Genomic DNA, 18204 nt, shown 5'->3' with positions numbered 1-18204 from the left:
CGGAAGAGGATCGCCTCCGGCATCTCCTGCGTGGGCTGTGCCCAACCACTATGGAGAAAATTGTCATCTCTAATCCGGGCTCCTGCGCAGAATTTCTGCAGATCCTTCAACGCATCAACCAGGCCGCTCTCATGGCCCGTGCCTCCGGCCCGCCTCCTGCCTGCCAGCCGGCCGGCCCGTACCCGTGGACAGCGATCGCCGCCGGGACGCCCAACAATGCTACCGGAATGCAGCCGCCGTCGGTGAGCCCCGTCGTTTTCGATCGCGCGCATGATGCGGCTGCTTGTGCTGCGGCCGGATGCGTTCAGGGGCACGGCACCCCTACACCGAATAAGGACGTGAAAGCCATCGCAGACTCCATTGAGGCGCTCGCTGAACGTCTCAAGGCTATCGAAGACCAGTTACGCCACCCCCCTGCACCTTGGCCCCCGAGAGGGTCGCGGTACGACGATGGGCGTCCCTGGTGTAACTACTGCAAGCGCATCGGGCATGTCACCCGCCAGTGCCGAAACCGAGACGAAGAGCAGCAGCGCCCGGTCCGACGAGGCGCTCAGGGTGAGCCCCAATATTCCCACCCGGGAAACGGGAACGGCCGAGTTTAGGGTACCAGCAGCCTGGCCGGACCGTATGCACGCTGTTGGACAGCCAACTTCTGGAAGTACCTGTAAATGCAAATGGCGAAAATTCAAAAATTGTTATCGACACTGGGTCTTCCGTGAACATAATTTCTTCAGAATTCGCTAAAAAACTTTCCGTGGCTACCAAACCAAGCACAGCAGGGATTTTGATCAAGGGAATCAGCGGAAGTATGCTGTCACCCGTGGGAGAAGCTGACGTAACACTCCAATTCGGCGCCTCACGCATCAGCCAGAAATTTTTAGTTCTGCCAGACTGTCCATACAAGCTGCTAGGTGGCCTCCCATTTTGCAGAGCAGCCCATTTGCTCCTTGATTTCGCTAACACGAGGCTACAAATAGGGACCGAAGTTTTTGAGCTGCATGTTGAATCGAGCACCCCCGTGCACAATGACGTCCTCACAACACGGTGTCGCGACAACGTTCGCATAGAGCCGCGCACCGAGGTGGTGATTGAAGTTGCCGTTTCGAGAGATGGGCCTCATCTCATCGAGCCGAATGCAAAGCTTAGAAACGGACTGCAGGTGGCACGGACCCTCACAAATGTGCAGTGCGGTGTTGGAATTGTTCGAGTTGCCAACCCTACGCTGTCTACAGTAACCCTCCATCGAAACACCAAACTGGGTTGGGCGACGTCCATCCACGATGCCCAGCTCGGAGTTGCGGTGCCGGAGGGCTCCGTTGGAAATGAGGAGCTCCATTTCGAGACTGGGCCGCACCTGCAGCCGTCGGAGCAAGGTGAGCTCACGGCTCTCATCCAGCGTTTCCGCCACTTGTTCACCGGAAAGCGTAACCCCATTCAGCGGACGACAGTAACTGAGCATGAAATTGACACGGGCGATGCGTCACCAGTCCACCAGCACCCGTACCGGCATTCTCCATTTGAGAGAGGCGTAATCGACAGTCAGGTGACCGAAATGCTCGGAGAGGATGTAATCAGAGTGTCATACAGCCCGTGGTCCTCCCCCGTGGTTCTCGTGAAGAAACCGAATGGAGGTTGGCGTTTTTGCGTGGACTTTAGGAGACTAAATGCAGTCACAAAGAAGGATGTACATCCGTTGCCTCGAATAGACGACCTCCTAGACGTTCTCCAAGGGGCCAGCTATTTCACTACTCTCGACTTAACATCCGGCTACTGGCAGGTCCCGATCCGTGAAGAAGATAAGCCGAAGACAGCGTTCACCTGCGGGTCGGGGCTATACGAGTTTAACGTGGTCCCGTTTGGCTTATGCAATGCTCCCGCCACCTTTCAAAGGATGATAAACAAAGTTCTAAGCGGTCTCCTATGGAAGGTGTGTCTAGCCTACCTCGATGACATCGTGATTTTCTCCAAGACGATGAAATCACACCTAGAAGACTTGGAAGGCGTGTTCCTCGCCCTGGAAAGAGCAAACCTGCGGTTGAAACCTGACAAATGCAAATTTGCGCAGAAAGAAATCAAATACTTGGGCCATGTACTGACCGGCGCAGACATCCGCCCAGACCCAGGGAAAGTGGCCGCAATTTCAGAGTTGCCAGCACCAAAAAACAAAAAGGGAGTACAAAGTTTTTTGGGAATCTGCAATTATTATCGGCGTTTCATCAAAGACTTCGCGAAAATTGCCCGGCCCCTGACAAACCTGACTAGAAAGGACGCTACCTTCGAGTGGACAGGGGAGTGCCGCCAAGCCATGGAAACCTTGAAGGAGCGATTATCCAACGCGCCCATTTTGCGCCAGTTCGAACCCGGAAAGCCTATTGAGATTCACACCGACGCTTGCGACTACGGCATTGGCGCCGTCCTCGTCCAGAAGGATGACGGACAAGAGCATGTCATCGCATACGCAAGTCGCCAACTCAACAAGGCCGAGCTTAACTACAGCACCACCGAGAAAGAATGCCTGGCTGTCGTGTATGCCTGCGCACAATTCCGTCCATACGTGTTTGGGAGCCCCTTCACGGTTGTGACGGATCAGGCGAGCCTGGCGTGGCTGATGAGGGTGAAAAACGCAAATGGGCGCCTCATAAGGTGGTCACTGTTACTTCAGGAATTCGACATCACGCTCCGTCACCGACCCGGCCTGAAGAATGGGAACGCCGACACACTTTCCCGCCTGCCCTATGAGCCGGCACCTGCCAGTGAAGAAAACTTTTTACCGCTGCTCGTGCTGGATCGTGTGGACGTCGGGAAAATGCAAAGAGAGGACGCTTGGATGAAGGAAATGATAGAGTACCTTGAGCAGCCGAGTCCATCAGCGGTCAGGAAACTAAAGAGGTCGGCACGCTGTTTTCGGCTCAACAACGGGATGCTCTACAGGAGGGCCAAGGGTTTCGAAGAGGAGCGGGCAGCACTCGTCGTTCCCAGGTGTTTGAGGCGCGAGGTTCTAAGGCACTGTCACGACGACGTTACGGCGGGCCACCTCGGCATCAGGCGCACGTGGGAAAAAGTACGCAGCCGCTACTTTTGGCCAAAAATGTTTTCGCAAGTGTCGAAGTACGTCCTCTCGTGCCCTGACTGTCAAACCCGAAAGTCAGTGCCTGGAAAACCAGCCGGATTTCTGCAGCCCATTCCACCGGCCGGACGACCGTTCCAACGGATCGGCATGGACTACTTGGGCCCATTCACCAAGAGCAGATGCGGAAACCGCTATGTGCTGGTGATGACCGACTACCATAGCAAATGGGTCGAAGCGGTAGCTTGCCCAGCGGCTTCCGCCGCGGAAGCCGCCAAGGGGTTTGTCGAACAGGTTGTGTTGCGTCACGGGGCGCCTGAAACCATCATCAGTGATCGAGGACAGCACTTCGTTGGCAAGCTCGTCGAGGAAACCTTCCGTCTCATGGGCGCGAATCATGTCACCACCACAGCTTACCACCCACAAGCGAACGGGCTGTGCGAGCGTTTCAACCGTACGTTGGCCGACATGCTCAGCATGTACGTTTCGTCGCACCATCGTGACTGGGACGAATTTCTCCCCTACGTGCTCTTCGCGTACAATTCGTCGCAACATGAGACGACGGGGTTCACACCTTTTTTCCTCCTCCATGGACACGAGCCCGTGCTGCCGATCGACGTGAGCTTGCGAGCACGAAATGGAGACAGCAACACGCTGGACGCCTACAAAATCGCTCGTCGTCTCCGACAGGCGCGCCTTCTTGTGTCCGAAAGAGAAAGAAATCAGCAACAGCGGAACAAGGAAAGGTACGACGCCACGCGACGCGGCGCAGACTTCCACCCCGGGGACTTGGTGTACGTTTACACGCCCTCGAGGTCGAGGGGAAAAACTACAAAATTGCTGCATCGTTACCACGGCCCCTACCGACTCGTCCGGCAGACCGGAAAGAACAACTGGGAAATCGTCAACCGCACCGGCCGCAAGCGCGACATCGTTAACGTTGTGCGGTTGAAAATGTGCCACAACTTCCCGCACTCTGAGGATGACGCGGACGACGAGGCAGCAGTGAGTGATTGTGAGTGTGATACGCGTGCGCCCCAATGTGTTTCCCCTGCAGCCCCAGAGCGTCCCAGTGTTCCTGCAGCGAGAATCGCCGGACCTGATATTGAAGCCACAAGGCAGAACTTTGATACGTCGGACACTGAGACGTGCCGTGACAAACAACTCGTGAACTATGACAGTGACACTGAAGTGTATTACAGTGCGTGCGAAGGAGACGATACAGTGAACTAGCAATGCAGCAGGGGTTGTGCGATTCTGTGTTGGGATATCTTTGGTAGGCTTTCTGCCTTATTAATCCCGCAATTTTGTTCCTCATTGCCTCATTTTATTTTTCATGCAGGGTTGTTCTCATCCAATGCATTTCTGACCCGAGACATGTTTACCTTTTTATTTTGTGGATATTTATAGTGGTGTATTGGGGCTTGTGCATATTTGCCTACTCCTGTGTATTCTGTGTTTTGTTACCAGGTGTTTTAGCTCAAGGGCGGTTTCATGAAGCTACTTGGTAATCCATTTGACTTTCCGAATGTGCAAGTTGTTTTTCTATTCTGCCATTTCTTTTGCAATTACTTTGCGTGTGTGATTAAGTCCCTCTGTCTGGGCCTCGCCCTCAGTTGTTCATGTTTAATTACTTTCATGTGTTATTTCAAAGCTTCTGGAGTTAGTGGTTCGTAAGAGTGGGGGCACTCTTTTTTTTTCGTCGGGGAAGGTGTCGCGAAGCCCCTGTTCCGTTTGTTCTTTTTTCAATTTTTAGCATCCCTCTTCGGCCACCGAGGCCCAGCTTTTCTAAGAAGCGCAGGCCGGGTGTGTGTTGGCCCGTCGGCCGACCCGGGAGACGGGGCTCTCGAGAGGGACCCTCCGCGAATCTTGTATTACCGCACGCACTGGCGTCTCCGACCCCCGTTGCGCGCCTACGCGGGCCGCCGTGTTCTTACGACGACCTTCCTGTTTCTTCTCCTGTTTACTTTAGTGCGTTTTGTCTAACTACTTGCTCTACACCCGTAAATTCTCCAAGCGCGCGTTTTCGAGTTTGTATACCTTTACTTTATTCTCACCAGTAATTCTTTTGCCAGAAACGGGCGCCTTCGAGTCGAAACCTTGTGTCTGTGTTTTTGGTCTTTTCACTTTGGCGGGGACATGTCTGATTGGAGCTGAGAAGCGTCTTCCTGATTGGCTGCGGGTGTGCCTTAGCCTTGTTCCCTATCGTCCGCACACGCTAGGATGCGCTTTTTCCCCCAATGCGTCCCCCCAAAGCAAATATAACGCGGCCCCTCTGGCGCGAGAGGGAGAGCAACACCAGGAGAGCCGCACTCTGCCGCTCGTCGTCGTGCCCTCCCGCCGGGAGCCATTCGCCCGCCAACTATGTCCCGTTAAGTACTCTGAATCTTTGACTCTCTATTTCATCTATGTAATAAGTGTAATTGTGTCAAGTTCGTCTGTGCCAAATTTCATCAATGTTTACCCGTAAATTAAATCAGTTAAAGTTTGAACGTCTGAAACCTTCATCTGAGTGCTTCATCCTTCAACCGTAGCGGTGATGGACAGAAGTTGCCGTTACAATATATTGCCCAGTCAAAACAGCTGCGCCCAAATATTGCATTTGGGAGTATAGTAATCGTCAGCCAATTTTTTAAATCGAAGCTGTTTATCTCTACCCCCAAAGGGTTCTGTAGCGACCGTTGGTGTCAACAGAAAACTCCCGCGAACAAATAAAAGAATCTACTGGCACCACCACAAATCGAACCTGGGACGAATAGAGAAACAGAGCGAGAGCCCGTTGCCTTCTCGATTAAGTTACCAGCCCACGCGGAGACGGGGGAGGCAAACGGTGCACTCACCGAGCACATCAGCGGGTTTACCCGCGGTGATCTCGCTGACTGCCACGGGATAGCGTCACGCGATCTCTCGCGCCGAACTGCGCTCCGCCTACGGCACGCGTTGCGGCCGTGCGCGCGCTTTGCGCATGCGCCAGGGATTTGTAAAAATAAAGGGAGCTATCACCAATGCATGGCATCTCACTTCTTCTCCGTCTCTGCCGCCGATCTCGTCGCCTCCGCCGGCGGCAGCAGAGACGGAAGAGAAGTGAGATCGTCTAACACCGCATTTGAGCTTCCGTTAATTTTATGAAAAAGGGTTTGCACTCATGTGCTTCACCAATACAACTAAGCCAATCATCACTCATGGATCATGTATTAATTTAACCTTATCAAACAATATCTCCCTGAAGTAATAAAGGGTGTGGTTTAGTGCATTTCACTTGTCTCTGGTTTCGCTCCTTGTGAAGCCACGGGTGGAAGTTCAAGTGGCGTCGCTGTTGTTGCGGGTGTCGTTTATCTTCGCTTTTCAGCTCAGAAAGATGCAGAAAGTTCGTACGTTACGTACAATGTCATCAAGGCAGGATGCGTCTAATCTACTCCTGTTTAACACTGGTTGGCTACAATGAATTCGAGTAATTTCATTACTGCGGGCTTGAGCCCCACATGTTCGAATTTGACTCCGCAAATTTGGCGTATCTTCAACTGCAGTGCCCAAAACATTAGTTTAATTTCTTCCATGCGGCGCCGTGCAAGGTTGTTCGTCGTTTACAAGAAACTCAAACTTGGTGTTCCAGCATTGCTTAATTAAATCAGTACACAGATCGCATCCAATCCCTAGTTCTGGTGGAGGACAAAACCTAAAACGGAAGCGAATATGCAACCTCCTGGGCTGTCCGTAGTAATAAAACGTGTACGTAAAGCCACTTTGTTGGATCACGTGATGAGCCATAGAGTAGCTTCAACGACTCCTGCTTCGTGAACTCTCGAACATGTTTAAAATCGTGGCCCTGCTTGGAATGAACAAAGTTTAAAATTGGCGGGTTTTCGCATATGGTATCGCGAAGCTTAACTATGGAACAACACAAAGCACTTCTACGACATCAGATTGCGAGGCAGTTGTAACGAATTACACAGAATTGTAGAAGAGAAATATTTTTTGCATTCGTAGGTTTTGCCCTCGTAATTTCGTATTGTATTTAACACAAACAGTACACTTTTGGGAACCCCTCAATAAAAAAGAATTGCCTGTGGTATACCAGGGGCAAGAGGTGATAAAACATTGTCTCAAAGTCAATACGGCACGCAAAGGTTTCATCACACCTATAGCAGCGCCTTAAAGAATGCAAATAACCTTTGCATAAAACAATCGTATTGCTGCTGAAAGAGCTTCTCCTGTCGTGCGCTCTGTACAACGAATACAAATCTAATTTCCAAACCGTCGCATGCTATACGCTGTCGTGACCCGTCCACTACAAAGACCCTCAACTCCCGAAGTCACCCGCGATGACGACTCGCGCATACACAAGAGGATTTTCTTACGCCAGGGTTAAGGTCGACAAAGACATTCCGTCGACGGGCGCGAAAGTTTCAGCCTACCAGACGACCCAAATTCGTTTAGCGTCCTTCCCTTTCAATTGCCTCCACCGCCACGTGAGTCCAACGGTGGGTGGTTCGCGATTCTTGGCTCAGAGCCAGAACCCCGGACACCCACCATGGGTCAGCGGCAATTACGGGCCTTGTCCCCTTCTATCTTCCCATTCCGCGTCCTTGCTCCTTCCCTTCATCTAGTGCTAACGCGATTCCAACCGACGGAGCGCCGATGACAAAGACGGCGCAAAATTCGGCGGGACCTTTTAGGGCTGGGCCTTCCCTGGTTATTTCCTGCGTGATGGCGGCGATGAACGTGAGAGGCAGGCACACCCATCTCTCCTGGAGTGGCGGTGTACTGTTAAGCACCCCACACCGTCCACGGTTGAATCTAATCTAGTTTTTCATAATTCAACGCTATTCAATTGTCCCTTGCACGCACGACTCGCTCGCCAGCTTTTCAAATATCGTTTTTATACCCGTTGATTTAAACGGATGTTTTTTTTTTTCCTCACTGATGAAAACCGTACGGGAAAACGCGCGGCAGGAAAGCCCACTTTACACACAGAGAGGAACGGTATGGTGATGGGTCTCTGCAAAGACACATCAAGCGCCAGAAAAAAAAACGCTTCTCATGGTCGAAGTCCAAACTGCATCCCTCGCGTTATGAAGCCGAAGTCTATTATACTGCCCCGTTCAGACAGGGTCAAATTTCTCATCCCTAATCTAAAACACAATTCAACACCTGTTCACAACTAAAAAAAAAAAAACGGTCGTACGTATTGTTACGTACTTATATTCTCCTCAAACATGGCAGAGGTTTCTGTTGCTGTGCGTAATTTGGAAATGCACGACACAGATACCAGGCCAATTTTTTTTTGTACGGGCAGCAGGTAGCTCAGTAATAATGGACACGCAGACAAGACTTTTGGCCCTTAGGTAGCCACTCAAAATACTTTTAAAGATTTTAAATGTTCTGCTGTAGAGCGTTTTATGAATTCGAAGGGTATAATTTCTTCTAGAGCGCTTTGATCGTTATTTTTCGCTCAAAGTGTTACCATTACCCGTTATGTAGCAAATCTAAAATGCTGTGTCGACGGTCACGAGTTTGGATACCGATGTGTTAAGCCACTAAATAACGAGTTTATAGTCTCCTTTTTCAATGTAGGTACACGGCAACAATGTGCTGTTGTTTGGGGACGATTTCTTAATTTTCTGGATGATAGTGGCATACCTGAAGTAATTTTCAATTCGTAAAATTTTCTTTCGGCTATGTCCTAATTCGGGATAAACTCAAGAAACAAGGTGGCAAAACCCGTACTTTGGTGTACGATTACGTACGTAAATGAGATTTGCGTTGCATTGATGGTGGTCGGTACGTAGTGAGATACATTACTCGTACTTCACCATTGGAGGTAGCTGCTTCTCTAGTAGTGTAGCAGGGGCAGCGAATAAAGGCTACCTAAAAACGATAACACATTACCGCGGCAGCAAATCGTCGACGCTAAAGCTTCCTCCACGATTAGACGGCGTTGCCATTCCTTATGTCACGAACACACAGCTAATAAAAAGCACTCAAAATGTCTACGAAGGCTTGTTCACATCACATACACACCACCCAAAACTACATTCAGCACAGCGGATTGCAAAATATTCCTGGTTTGGTACTAGAATGACCCTATTAATCATGGATAGAGTGGAAGCCGGGCAGACAAGCGGGTACCGCTAACTGCATCGCATCGCCACTTCGTGAAGTATTTACTAACGAGCCATTCGGGACGTCGTGTAGGCGCAGGGACATGCGCCGGTGCTCTCTAATGGTAGGTCTGTCGTGATTATGGCATCCTCTGTTGCAACAAAGACATCGTCATCAGAGGGATTTATGTCCGGCATGTAATCTCCGCGTCGTAACGGTTGCGTGGTGTCGGCTGCCTGCCTGTTTGCTGGCCGTGCGGTACTACTGTGTTTCTTTATAACTTCTTCTGAGGCCTGCTTTCGTGGGAGACCACGTTTCACGGCTGCCACTGAGGTAGACGTTGCAGACGCCATCGGAGTAAACACCGCATAGACAGACAGACAGGTGTCCCGGGGTGTGATTGTGTCCCATCCTTAAAATCGTCAGGATCCTTTTAAGATAGAGCCGTTCTCTTTTTCTCTGCATAGCAATGACTACGAGGCTTGTCCAAGTGCTCTGTTTAGCCCTTCATTTGCGCCAGTCACGTAAACGCGTTTTGCTACATTGGCAATGGACATGTTTCTGTTACTCCTGTAAGCCTCCAGTGCTTCGATTATCTCTCATCATTATTGCCGTTGTTAACTTCTTCCCGATTGCGTCGTTTTCTTCAGATATCTGCTACTACGAGCCAGAATCGGGAATTTGTTCCAGCGCACTGGTTTTATATAATAGAAAGTTTTAGCTGACCGTTTCTGACGGTCAGCTCTGCTCCGATAGCTAGCAGGAGCGCCATTGCGCATGCGTGGCGCGCAAAGTCGCTAGCGGCGATACCGGAGCGGGACCCCGCGGTCCCGCGTTGCGAGCGCGCTCCCGCTAAGTCCGTTTCTTTACTTAAAACACGAGCGACAAAATCGCGAAAGCTCTTCCGAATAGGCAAAGATGCCACACTCCTCAACGAGCTTTAGTACGGAAGCGAAAAACGTCGACCGAAGAGCGGGGCTGCTTCTATGCAGCGCCGAGAAAAGACGGCCCTGTCTTGGCTATTCCAAAGTCTATCGGCTTCTTTAAAATAATTTGGAACCATTATGCCGTGTAAGCTACTACATTGTTTTAAAAAGGTGAAATAGGGCACTAAGCACGGTACTTTACGTTACTTGAGCGACCAAATGCCATTTCGTATCTTTACTTTGCGATGACGTTTTGGTTTGCACACGCACAGGGCACGACCAGTGACGCGTGTCATTCCCCGTCGAGGGAGATACGGTTATCGCTTAGCTAAAGGCCTTTCTGCCGCTGACGCTCAGGTTGTGCTTAACGGGCTGTCCGGAGCATAGCGGAGCGTCAAAAAAGGTCAGCTAAAACTCTCTATTATCAGACTCCCTCTACTATCAGACTCGCACTAAACTATTAGTGCGAAAGATAACTTATTCGGTTTGGGGTATATATTCCGTGAAATCTATAGTACTCTCCCGGGAATTATGTGCACATGACCTTATATCCTACCTAAAAAAGTGTCTGTGTTACTCCCGCAGTTTCCTTTCAATGGGCCCTGAAGCACCTTTCACTGACGGTACATAGGGCGGTTTAGTGCGCGCAAAATTGTCTGAGCAATATCTTCCAGCAAGAGTGTGGTCATTGCTATTTTACCATGACTGTCTCGTATCGAAACTGCGCATGCTCATTTAGTGCTTTCATAATAATTCTGTAGGGGGTACTGCTGTGCTCACTTGGTACATCAATGAATGGTGTGTAGTTCCGCGCCTCAGCGAATACCACCCATTAAGGGATCTACATGTGTTGCGCTCGCAAACAGGCTCTAGTAGACTTACTACCGCCACGTTCTTGTCTTGAACGAACTCGTCTTCCAGATGTGCAGAAGAAAATTTTAACGTTAGGAACCACCTTAAGCCGCGTTAAACGCTCAGTTTGAAATTGTGACGTCCTGTGTTTCTTGGCAGCAGTGCCCACGGATGTTGCAGTTGAAATTTATATAAACATCAGCAGAACAAATTCGTCAAATTTGGAAATGTGTTTCCGGCACGCAGCAAGAAAATAAAAGCGCCTGGCAGTACGTACTCACTGGCGGGGTATACAAGCTGGCACGAGCTCTCTCTAACCAGCTCCCGTTTAGTGCGAAAGCATTAAGTAACCCACGAAACAAAATAAGCAGCTTACGGTGTCTGTAGCAGCAAAACCAGTCCTAAATTCTCTATTTGCTGTGGTGCGTAGCGCATAACCACCGTTTTGTTACGGCAAACCCTTGCGAAAGCATTAAATGGCCCAGTGAACAAAGCCCAGTGTCCGGAATCCGAAGCAGCCATCATCATCGCCATCAACAACAACCTACTTAGGTTAATTTCAAGACGAAGGCCTCTGCCATTGACCTCAAACCACTTCGCTGCTCGTGCCCATCTTTTGCCCCCGAATTATTTTATTTCCTCCCACCATCGAGTTATTCGCCTCCCCCTACTTCTAGATCGATCTCTCGGTATCCACTCTGTCACCCTAAGGGTCCACCGGTTGTCATTTGCTCCCACTAAATGACCTGCCCAAGTTCATTTGTTTTTCTTCATTTGAACTATGATATCATCTACTCGAGCATACCTAACGGTTCTTTAATTTAGCATTGGATGCGACGCGTTTTATAGCGCGCTGCAGCACGTACAGCACTACTGTCGAGTCAGCCTCCAACAGAAACAAAGGAAGAAGTGAGGCGAGAGTAATAGCTATTAACAAACTGTTGGAAGAAAGCATACACGAGGGAATACTCTACACTGATGCTACCCTACCCAAATTCTCCAACAAAACAACTATAGTAGTGACCACAAGGAACGAAATAGCGAACTGTGCATCATTGTACACCGCGGAGCCAGAGTAAGCGGAACAGGCCGCCATAGCACTGGCGCTAACGCAATCTGGTACAGCCACAATTCTCATGTACTCGAAGGAAGCCTACAACACATACAGAACAGTTGGATCTCAGTAAGTGACGCCAAACTCCTGACAAGCGGGAAACCCCCGGAATTGAACTCATTTGGGTCCCTGGGCATTCCTCGATCGAGGGCAACGAATTCGCCCATCGACAGGCCCAAGATTTAAACCTCCGGGCCACAGAGGAAACAGACGAAGGGATACACCCAATAACTAAATATTCAGAAATCATCAAACTTTACAAGGAGAACAATAGAAGCCTTCCGCGCCCTCATCCTAAACTATCCAGGGAAGAGCAATCAGTATATCGACAAATACAGGCAGCCACTTTCCCATACCCTTTACTCCTCAACCGCATGTTCCCAATTAGATACGCAAAAAAATGTCCCCTGTGCTCAAAACCAGGCACCCTAAAACACACCATCGGAGAATGCACAAAACTCAAGTCCCCCCCCCCCCATTTCTTGTTGACTCTTTCAGCATAGAGGGTGAGCGATGGGACATCTTGCTGACTAGCCCCGCCCTGGAAGACCACCTTCGACTGATCTACAGGGGCCAGGAGGCTCGGCAAGCAGATGGGAACCTGTGAATAAGGAACCACTCCGACTGAGCTAAAACAGCTCCATCGCAACCCTTTTGCTAACAATAAAGTTTTTTCTCTCTCTCTCTCTCTCTCGAGTCAGCCGCGCCGACACCGCAGTCGACACCTTTTATTTCCGCTATACTTTTATCTTCCTCTCCCTCAGCGGCCGCAAACATCACAGCAGCATAAGGTGGCCGCCCACGCCAGTGCAGCGCAGATACCCCGCAGCAAAAGTCACAACAATTACTCGCAGGAGCACTGAGCCTTCAATTGGCCATTAAGAGTTTCGCATTCACGGCTCATAAAAAAGGCTTAAATGTCTCAGAAAAAGGTTTTCGTAAGTACGCTTGTGGGGAATCACAGTAAGAAAGCAATGGTAAGTCGGTTTCAACAATCGCCTTGGCGCATGTTCTGTTAGGTGAGAACTTTGGACATTGGCTGTTTGGCCCAGAAAGGAACGAGAACTCCAACAACGTGATAAATTCGTTCCACGAGGTTTGTGAATGTTGTCTGAGAAGAGGTATGATAACATATTCAAAAGAGGAGAAATTTAGATGAACATAAAACTATGCAAGCGTGCTGCTGGCAATGCTGATTAGCAGCAACGGAAACAGCAGCACCAGCTATAACATCACACAAACACAAACAGAAGCAGCAGCACCAACGACAACAACACAACATGGCGGCGGCGTAGCTCCGCTAACCCTGGATATGGAAAGCGAAAGCTTGCCTTAGACTGGTTAGGTCTTTGTTTCACTCGGTTTAGCTTTGATTTTGCTGTAATTATTATACTATTCGCCCAATTTTTGCCTTTGTCTACGCTTGTGGCCCCGCTTACGGCGTTTTCCAAGCCGAATGGCTCGCCGGACGATACCCGCGGGGTGGTCAGACGCTGCTTGCCGACGACGGCAAACACTCCAGCTCCCGCACAACGCTCAGGGCAGACGGCCCGGCCTCGCTCTCACTCATGGCAAAGCTCGCATGCACGCGGCGAGTGACGTGGTTATGCGCGAACCAGCTGGGGAAAACGCATGCGCCTAGCCGGCAGCGGCAGCGCGGCGGCTAGCGAACGCGTCCGTCGGTGAATCTCGGGCCAAGGCGAATCGCGTGATGCATTGCCAAATGTACGGCATTAGCTGAGGTCAAATGAAGTTGATATTTACCGCGATGGCGAAACCGCTCGACGAGAGTAGTAAAATTTGTCTTTGAAAAACAGCAGCTGCAGCAGCAGCAACAACCACAACAACAGCAACAACAAAAAACGGCAACAGCAGCAGCAACAACAACTGCAAGGGCGCCTAATCACTTCGTGTGAGTTGTAAGTGCAAAAACAGCAATGCCCGATGGAACACCCCTGACTGCTTCTTGGAGAGTTGCACTGCTGGTAATGGCGGCTTGTCGGCGCTATAAGTCAGCGGGAGCGCGATGGTGATAGGGCATTTTGTTGCCGAACCCCACAGAACAAGGTACTGAAACCCCTAACTCTACTCCCCGCCTTCGTAGTGGCTCTGCGTATGCTGATTTATGGGGGCTACTATGGAGACCCGGGTACGACTCCGCTGGGAACTCCAATGCAGACATTTTTTTTTTCAGAACTTAATGATTTTCTTTGTGGAAAATATTCCAGATACGAACATGGACATGAATTATCAGTTTTTTAAGCGTTTTCTTGCTCTTTAAAATGGCTGCCATTTTCGGTACCGGAGAACAACGCCGCGTTTTCGCACAAAGGAGTAGTTAGCGCTTCCGCCTAAAAACATCTTGCACGCTCACGTCCAAGTACACATAACTAATATGTAAAAGCACGTCGGCGGTCAGCTGTGCATAATAACGGGCGCAGTTTGGAGTGCTTTTATGGTACGTTAGGGCACTTTTATAAGCCTTTCACGCTTTCGGGTGAGTTACGATCGTCACCACAATATGGGGGAGTCGTGAAGGATAGCCAATGAAGCGCCGTGTATTTTCTGAGCCAGCAGTAAAACCGTGCTGTGCAACTGTATGTAAACATGCACAAAGGTTCGCTTTTTCCTGTGAATGAAAATAAAATAAGGCTCAATATTCAATGTGACTCGAATGAAAAAGTTTACAAAAAGCCTTGGAGAAGCGAGGAAATGACCCGAATAAATTTTATGCCCTACGAGAAGAAATGACTATGCATTACATCAACCCTTAACTTTTTGTATAGCATCCACCTCAATTTTTTTCCCGCAATATTGCACGTTTAAAACCATTCGTCAACAATGCCTGGTAAGCCCCAGTCTTGCAAATGCCTTTTCAACGGCTTACTATAATATGTATCGTGCCAATTTTTTCACTCTTCTTCCCAGCGTTAGTAAAATCATGAATGTTAACTTATAGTGGCCTGTAAAAGCACGACAGGCTTGCGAAATATGAATAATAGAATGTTGTACGCGGACGTACGAGCTGAAAGCTTATAAACACGTTAGAATTCTTTCAACTAAAGCCGCGATGGCTCACACGTTGCGTAAGGGCATGGCTCACACGTTGCGTAAGCAAACGTTGATATTTTTATTATACCTTTATCAGCCACCGCACACATGAGCAGCAGGAGCAAAAAAGTCGAAGCTATTTTTAGAAATTAATATTCGCATAAAATGGGAATAGACGCTCTTTTTATAAAACAGCTATTTACGACAACGATGTGCGTGCTCTGTATCGCTTCACACACACACACACACACACACACACACACACACACACACACACACACACACACACACACACACACACACACACACACACACACACACACACACACACACACACACACACACACACACACACACACACACACACACACACACACACACACACACACACAAATGTCCACAATGGGGTGGCCTTGAACTACTATATCCGAAGTTGGTAATTTCTTCCCCGTATTTAAATAGTACGCATGTTCCATCCTAATCGTTCCTTCCCCCCACTCAGGCCACTGGTCCTTCTGCATCGGATTTAAAGTCTAATGCTACTGGCATTAAATGGACCCTGCAGCAATTTCTTCAGCTTTTTTTGAAATCTTAAATGCTTGCAGAACGTAGTCACCCAACACATCCAGTACTTATATTAGGGGGTCGCAAAGTACCTCTGCCAGAAATTACTGGTCTATGCCTAATAGATAACCTGTAAACTCGCTCAAAAGGTTTTTCTCTCTTTACCCGTCTTGACGATCTTCGACGGCTCGAATTACGTCACTAAGGCCATGTAGCAGCTCTTGGCCGGTTTTCCTTCAGTTGCAGCAAGAGCGCTTTTCGATAGCAACTTAAAAAAAGCCACAAAAATAAAGGAGAAATGGAAGGCGTACCTGTTGTGACGAGCAAATCATGCAGTGGCGCTCCTTGCTGGCGATAACTATACTTTCGCAGTGCTTCCAGACGCGAAGGGAAGAGAGAAAAGCAATTATGGAAAGTGTTGCAGGGTCCCTTTTATACGTCGTATTCTTTACGGAGTATACTGCCAGAGCCGCAACCGCGAAACGCCCTCAATTTGCACGAATATGCGAAATTGGCAAGGGTAACATCTTAGCTAAGATCGCTATAATCGCGGAAAAGGAGATAACTGCTCGAAAATAAAAAATCAAACGGAGGTACATAAAAATAGAAAAATAAAGAAAATGACAAATATAAATTAAATAAATCGAAAACACGCATATTACACCCCCCCCCCTTTGCTTCAAAAGGAAGGTGCAAAGTAAAAAAAAGGCTCCGGGAACTTGGAGAGAAACGCGAACTAAAATCATGACAAAAGATTAACCGTGTAAAGCTCCGAATTTGCAAACAAAAATCCATAATTCGCGGAACTAAGACATTTATTTGGATAAGTACATGACGGGCTAAAAGTGACAAAGAAGAACTATAAAAAAATAATATTTCACAGCGTATTTTCATAACAGCCTAACTGAGTTAGGTATTTAAACTTCTCCGTGGAGGAAAGCGGCATATGAATGTTTTAGCATTAGTACGCAATTGTCTCAATTTGTGCATATTTTAAGCATCTTTTTGAACTCTTCTGTGTTCTGCATGTTTTTACTTGAGGGAGGCGGAGCTATCGTTTGTTACCCAGATATCCCGCCATCCGTAACATAAATTAACCGAACTTGTGCACGAAAAGCGTGTGCATTCACCACGTGGATGTTTCCGAATCTATGCGCAGGAGGTCGTCTCGCTCGAAGATGGCTGTATGCGAAGGTGGCTGGAGCTCGCTTCACAGCCGCCACGACACCTGCCCTTCTGCTGACAAGCCGAGCTGCCTCCTTGGACCGGTGCGCAGGAACTTTGCCGGTCACGTAGCCGACACGCACTGACCGAAGCTTGCGCCAGCGACCACCGATTCGTCGCTCAAAACACGTTTCGTCGCGACGGTGAGCCACGCGCGCGTGCTGGCGAGCAGTGCTCACTGCGCGCTTGAGGGCTAAATAGAGCCTGGAATGCGCGTGCGCCAATCAATCTTGCGCAATTTCTCTGTGTCTACGTGGTGTCCATGTTCATTAACAGATTACTCAACTGAAGTATACATTCCTTAAAGTGTTTTACCCGCTACTGAGGAAAACCTCGCACGGGATGTCGGAATGGCGTGAACTACTCGCTTGATTTTGAACTTAAAAAGTAATATAATAAAAAAAATGAACGGGAAGACGCAGTTGTGGGAGACGTTCTAGTTGTGTTGTCCTTGCCAAAGAACGCAGGTGCCAGCACTAACCAGGCTGAAAACAATGTGGTCATGTTGCGGCATTGCTACTCGTGCAGCAAGTCATCCTTTCCAATTCGAAGGAGAAGTCTGCTTACCCCCCGTCAATACTCGCTCCCCGAGTATGGCGGGGAGGTAAAGAAAAAACACTTTCCTCAGGCACGGAGCGAAGCAGACATAAAAGTAATACTTCACTAACGAAACCTAGAAGTAAGAAGAGGTGAGATATAGGCGTTCGAAAGTAGCTTGGTGTGATTAATCCTGTTGTACGATTTCTCTGTGGCTCTAGTTTTCATTTGGTCTGCAAATTATTGTGGTTAGGAAATATTCACGTCACGTCCGAAAACCTTTCAAAGTGACCGCTTGTCGGCCAATCTTGAGCTTCTAGTGCTGCTTTTCACGGTAAGTGTCCAGAATGTCTCCATATGAACTCAGGCGTGCTTAAGCTTAAAGAAGGGATTAACGCTGTTCCTGTAGGCTCCGAACCTGTAGAAGTGAAGAGCTTAGGATTAATTTCCGCCTCCTAAGTAATGTAACGTGAGTCGAAATCTTTTATGGAGAGGCATCTGCACTAACAATTTAGTTAAGGTAGTAGTCATGCCAGTTGTTCTCAGACACAATACTGGCTTCAGGAACGCTTTCTCACCAACGGCGCTGTCAAAGTTTGCCCCCTGATGCCTAAAAGTATGTTACTGTAACGCCTCATCTGTGTTAGACACTCTCGTGTCACCTCTCGTCAAAGTTGGCGGATATTGGCACCTCACCTTTCCATAACGTTGTGTGTATATATATTTCCGCCACCTCTTACGAGACCTCTGAGGATAAGGTTTATTTA

At 48.9% G+C, this 18204-nt stretch overlaps 1 protein-coding gene across 4 annotated transcripts in view; it reads left to right on the top strand.

The window, feature by feature from the left end:
* LOC144169212 (calcitonin gene-related peptide type 1 receptor-like) overlaps positions 1–18204 on the top strand; it is a 165821-nt gene that overhangs the window by 32903 nt on the left and 114714 nt on the right. For all 4 annotated transcript variants that reach the window (XR_013322391.1, XM_077698251.1, XM_077698253.1 and 1 more), the window contains exon 2: positions 16836–17043. The gene's annotated coding sequence lies outside the window, so the exon portion shown is untranslated. The remainder of the gene's footprint in view (positions 1–16835; positions 17044–18204) is intronic.

The sequence above is a fragment of the Haemaphysalis longicornis genome, unplaced genomic scaffold (genome assembly GCF_048455015.1).
Source record: "Haemaphysalis longicornis isolate Haplotype H1 unplaced genomic scaffold, Haemaphysalis longicornis Haplotype H1 scaffold_2, whole genome shotgun sequence".
NCBI lineage: Eukaryota > Metazoa > Arthropoda > Arachnida > Ixodida > Ixodidae > Haemaphysalis > Haemaphysalis longicornis.
The sequence above is the reverse complement of the archived record's forward strand: the minus strand, read 5'-3'. Positions and strand labels throughout refer to the sequence as shown.